General features: G+C 48.7%; 1 protein-coding gene, 1 long non-coding RNA gene and 1 pseudogene across 2 annotated transcripts in view; 2 read left to right on the top strand and 1 right to left on the bottom strand.

The window, feature by feature from the left end:
* The window catches only part of CHFR (checkpoint with forkhead and ring finger domains, E3 ubiquitin protein ligase), a 142,232-nt gene that overhangs the window by 37,182 nt on the left and 99,444 nt on the right, over positions 1-5,606 (bottom strand). The window lies entirely within an intron of this gene.
* Positions 157-1,355, top strand: LOC105541267. Its single transcript, XR_001006321.1, has 3 exons — positions 157-247; positions 436-844; positions 1,308-1,355. It is a non-coding gene; the product is annotated as an uncharacterized LOC105541267 (long non-coding RNA).
* LOC105541268 lies at positions 3,772-4,278 on the top strand (annotated as a pseudogene).

Below are 5,606 nucleotides of genomic sequence, written 5' to 3'. Positions count from 1 at the left end.
GGCGGCTAGAGCGGAGCCGGGAGTGGCCAGCGAGAGTAGGCGCGTGGCGGACGCGCGGCCATCTTTGATCCTGGCCGGGAGACTTCGTCGCCTGCGGATCACGGAAGTGGCTGCGGTGGGCGCCATGTTATGTTGGGGCAGAAAGGACGGGGAACTTCCGGATTGGAAGCCCTTAGGATTCTGAAAGCCCCGCTGAGCTGCGGATGAGTCCTAGGAGTCGAAGACGGGCCACCTTAGTTGTCACGAGGTAGTGCACGTGGAGACCCTTTCGGGTACAGTTGCACACAGCGGATCACACAGATCCGAAGTCTGAAGCACAGGGCGCGCTCCGGGAGTGGGAGCGGCTGCGCTGTGGGCAGGGCGGACGCGGGGCCACGTCTTGGCGGGTGTTTTGCGGTGTCTTCCCGTTCTGAAAGCGCGTACCCTTTACCTCAGTATCCCACTTTTGGGAATCCCGAGACGTTCCCGCGTGTGCTCCAGAGAAGGGCGCCAGAGGGTATTCCCTGAAAGTGAAAGGTTGGCGAAAGCGGAGTAAACACGGCGAGGTGCGTCCACGCAGGGAGTCTGTGCGGTTTGAAGGAACCAGCCAATGTCTGCACTGATGAGGAGCCCCCAAGTGCGGTTTTAAAAGGGTGAAGCAGGACCCGCCGCAGTGATTTATGCCTGTAATCTAAGTGCTTTGGGAGGCCTAGGCAGGAGGATCTCTTGAGCCCAGGAGTTCGAGATTAGCCTGAGACCTCATCGCTACCAAAAAAAAAAAAAAAAAGTCGGCATCCATTTGTGAAAAACAAACCATACATACACACGTATATGCATATATAAACATTTGTATATATAGGTATAGGCATGTAGCAGGACGAGCAGCAGACAAAACTCAGACACCGAGTTAAAGAAGTAAGGGGTTTATTCAGCCAGGGGCATCGGCAGGACTTCTATCTCAAGAGCCGAGCTCCCCGAGTAACCAATTCCTGTCCCTTTTAAGGGCTCACAACTCTGAGGGGGTGCATGTGAGAGGGTCGTGATTGATTGAGCAAGCAGGGGGTACATGACTGGGGGCTGCTTGCACCGGTAATTAGATCGGAACAAAGCAAGACAGGGATTTTCACAGTGCATTTCTATACAATGATTGTAATCTATAGATAACAGAACCAATTAGGTCAGGGGTCGATGTTTAACTACCAGGCCCAGGGTGCCGCGCGGGGCTATCTGCCTGTGGATTTCATTTCTGCCTTTTAGTTTTTACTTTTTCTTTCTTTGGAGGCAGAAATTGGGCGTAAGACAATGTGAGGGGTGGTCTCCTCCCTTAGGCATAGTTATCTATACCTTGTAAACCAAAAATAAATTTGTAAGCCCCCCAACCAACTGAATGAACTGATTCTCTCAATGTCAAAGTTAACCTGAAAAACCAGTTCAGTCCCTGATGGGAAGCAGGGTTTGGACATGTCCCATTATACTCTCCTCCCTTTGGAATTCAGGTATAACTGACCAGCATCAACATTAAAACAGACACCTTAAGGCTGACCAAACAGACTGTAGTATTAAAATACATCACATGACAAATAGCAGGCCCTGGAAGAAAACGAAGTATTTTACCCAGACATGCATTTCTTTAACATAGTTTTATGTAACCCTGCAGAACTGTCTCCTGGGGGAAATCTATTTTGTAGAGAATCTCCTTCCTTTTCCACATCTTTTCCTGATCCAGGAGAGAACGTAAGAGTCTGGCACCTTTTTAATTCTGATAAGAAACATTTACCACCTATTCTTTCTGAAGCTTGCTGCCTGGAGCTGCATCCGCATAAGAATGGCCAGGATGGTGGTGTTCAAGCCTGTAATCCCAGCACTTTAGGAGGCCGAGCGGGTGGATCGCTTGAGCCCAGGAGTTCCACACCATCCTGGGCAACATAGGGAGACCCCGTCTTAGCTGGGCGTGATGACAGCACATGCCTATCGTCCCAGCTACTCGGGAGGCAGAAGTGGGCAGATTCCTTGAGCCCAAGAGGCCGAGGCTGCGGTAAACCACAGATTGTGCCACTGCAATCCAGCCTGGGCAACAGAGACCCTGTCAAAAATAATAATAAACTGGGACCTTGGGCTCCTTATCTTAACCCAGACACTCCTTTCTATTGATTCCAGGTCTCTAGATAATGACTCTCTCAACCAAGTGCCAGTCAGAAAATCTTTGACTCCGTCTATGAACTTTCTCCCTAAAATGTGTAAAACCTGCCGGGTGCGGTGGCTCACGCCTGTAATCCCAGCACTTTGGGAGGCCGAGGCAGGTGGATCACGAGGTCAGGAGTTCAAGACCACCCTGGTCAAGATGGTGAAACCCCGTCTCTACTAAAAGTACAAAAAAAATTAGTCGGGTGTGGTGGCAGGTGCCTGTAATCTCAGCTACTCAGGAGGCTGAGGCAGAGAATTGCTTGAACCCAGGAGGCAGAGGTTGCAGTGAGCTGAGATCGTGCCACTGCACTCCAGCCTATTGACAGAGTGAGACTCCGTCTCAAAAAAAAAAAGTATAAAACCAAGCTGTAGCCCCACCACCGTGGGCACAGGGTCTTAGGACCTCTTGGGACTGTGCTGTGGGCCGTGATCACTCACTTTTGGCTCAGAATAAACCTCTTCAAATATTGTACAGTTTGACTCTTTTAACTGATAATGTGTACATACAAATATGTTTATGAAAATCTCTGTAGAAAGGATACACAAGGAAATGCGGTGGCTTCCTCTGGAACATGGACTTGAAGTCAAGGGGGTAATGAAGACTTACCTTTCACTATATATTTGTCTCAGTCTGAGTTCCACCAGAAAAACAGAACAAAATCGGTAGGATGATGGAGAACACAGCATGACCCATGAATTCCATGAGCATGGGCCCACGGTGTACCTCATTTACTGTGAAGTGGGTACTTTGATCCGAAGCAATGCCATTGTTACAGGAAAAAGAGGAGTTCCAGTCCAGGCTCCATGAAAGGGTTCTTAGATCTTACACAGGAAAGAATTTGAGGTGAGTCACTGAGCACAGTGAAAGAAGCAAGTTTATCAGAATCTACTCTGTTACAGAATAAGGCAGCCTCAGAAAGCAGAAGGAGGAACGCTGTACCACAAACTCTTAAGGAGCTACAATTAAACCTGGAATGTGCAGATGTGCTCACTAAAGGTAAGGCTGTTGGTGCTATCAGTGACCATTAATCCTTCAACCCAAGCCTGCTCATTAAGGTTCTCTCTGAGTAAAGTGGGCCGCACTCTTAGGACATCTGGACATTCTGCAGGCTTGGTGGGAGATGTCCCGTATGATCATAAATATTTCTGCAATTATAATTGGTGGTCAGCTTAGAATGTGGCTATTTTCAGACCATAACAACCTTACAGGTGCCTTGTGAGTGCCTAGCTACTCACCTTAAGATAGAGTCATTCTAGTCATGTTTTATTAAACCAGCGACCTGGTAGACAGAGCTTTCTCTAACGCCACGACAGTGGATAAGGCATTCTGTGAGTCCACTCATTCTGTGAGTTTTGGCACAGTCATTGCATGATGATGGAATGCTACTCTGTATGCCTCACTTTATGACTTGGTAGGTCAGATAACACTGAGTTCGTGATGAGCAGGTCAGGTCATGCAGTAACTTGGTGGTCCCTGGTTAATTATTCAGTCCCTAATACTGTCTAGTAGCAAGCCAAAAGCTGGTTGTCAAAAGAAGAGTTCGGGTGGAGGCAAGCACTTCTCAGACCTCGGCTGCGCTGCCCTAGGAGTGCCGAGCCCGCAGAACCACAGCCATGACTGAGACCAATGTGAATCCGAAGGCCTAGCCCCTCGCCGATGCCCACCTCACCAAGAAACCACTGGAGCTCGTTCAGTAGTCATGTAACTACAAGCAGCTTCAGAAAGGAGCCAAAGAGGCCACCAAAACCCTTAATGGGGGCATCTCTGAGTTCATCGTGATAGCTGCAGACACCGAGCCACTGGAGATCATTCTGCACCTCCACTGCTGTGTGAAGCCAAGAACGTGCCCTACGTATTTGTGCGCTCGAAGCAGGCCCTGGGGAGAGACTGTGGGGTCTCCAGGCCTGTCATCACCTGTTCTGTCACCATCAAAGAAAGCTCACAACTGAAACAGCAGATCCAATCCATTCAGCAGGCCATTGAAAGGCTCTTAGTCTAAACCTGTGGCCTCTGCCACGTGCTCCCTGCTAACTTCTCCCACGAGGTTGTGTATCATATTGTCCGTGTTAGCATGTAGTATTTTCTGCTACTCTCTATTGTAAAATGTTGAAGTACAAAAAAAAAAAAAAAAAAAAAAAGTAATTATCCGCAGACAATGTCAGGGCTTTACACCAGAATCCTAAAAGTCTACACTGTGATTCTCCTATGCGGGCCTGCCAAGGCTCCACCCAGCATTGCTCTCTGCCACTGACATGTCAAGCAGCATTGGATCTGCTGGGTCATGTGACCAAGTGGCTGGGCAGCTTGCACAACAGCCTGCACCTGTTGCAGAGCCTTCACTTGTTCTGGACCCCACTCAAAACTAGCAGCCGGCTGGGAGCTCAAGCCTATCATTCCATCACTTTGGGAAGCTGAGGTGGGTGGATTACCTGAGCTCAGGAGTTCGAGACCAGCCTGGCCAACATGGTGAAACCCCCGTCTCCACCAAAAATACAAAAATAAGCTGGGTATGGTGATGCACACCTGTACTGGGGAGGCTAAGGTGGGAGGATTGCTTAAGCCTGGGAGGCGGAGGCTGCAATGAGCCATGATCGTACCACTGCACTCCAGCCTGGGCAACAGAGTGAGACCCTGTCTCAAAAAACAAACAGAAACCTTTTATTTATTTATTTATTTTTGAGACAGAGTCTCACTGGATCACCTAGGCTGGAGTGCAGTGGCATGATCTTGGCTCACTGCAACCTCTGCCTCCAGGGTTCATGCAATTCTCCCTGCCTCAGCCTCCCAAGTACATGAGATTACAGGCGCCTGCCACCACGTCTGGCTAATTTTTTATATTTAGTAGAGACGGGGTTTCGCCACCTTGGCCAGGCTGGTCTCCAACTCCTCACCTCAGGTGATCCACTAGTCTCGGGCTCCCAAAGTACTGGGATTACAGGCGTGAGCCACCACACCTGGCCACGAAAACCCTTTTGAGATTGTCAGTGAGTCATAAAAAATTATCAACCATGGAAATTACCTTAAGTGAAAATGAGGTGAGCTAATAAGTACATTTTAAAAATATTACTGATGGACTGGGTGCGGTGGCTCACACCTGTAATCCCAGCACTTTGGGAGGTCGAGGCAGGAGGATCACGAGGTCAGGAGATAAAGACCATCCTGCCTGACATGGTGAAACCTTGTCTCTACTAAAAAATATGAAAATTAGCCAGATGTGGCAGCGCACACCTGTAGTCCCAGCTACTTGGGAGGCTGAGGCAGGAGAATTGCTTGAACCCGGGAGGCGCAGGCTGCAGTCAGCCGAGATCGGCTATTGCACTCCAGCCTGGGGACAGAGAGAGACTCCGTCTCAAAAAAAAAAAGGTTACTGAGGAATTTGCTTCTATTAAAACCAGAAAAGTAAAATTACATTTTACATTTTCATTTCTTTTTTTTTTTTTTT

Source organism: Mandrillus leucophaeus, unplaced genomic scaffold (genome assembly GCF_000951045.1).
Source record: "Mandrillus leucophaeus isolate KB7577 unplaced genomic scaffold, Mleu.le_1.0 Scaffold237, whole genome shotgun sequence".
In the NCBI taxonomy this organism is placed as follows: Eukaryota; Metazoa; Chordata; class Mammalia; order Primates; family Cercopithecidae; genus Mandrillus; species Mandrillus leucophaeus.
Note: the sequence above shows the minus strand (reverse complement) of the source record. Positions and strands in the feature narration are given on the sequence as shown.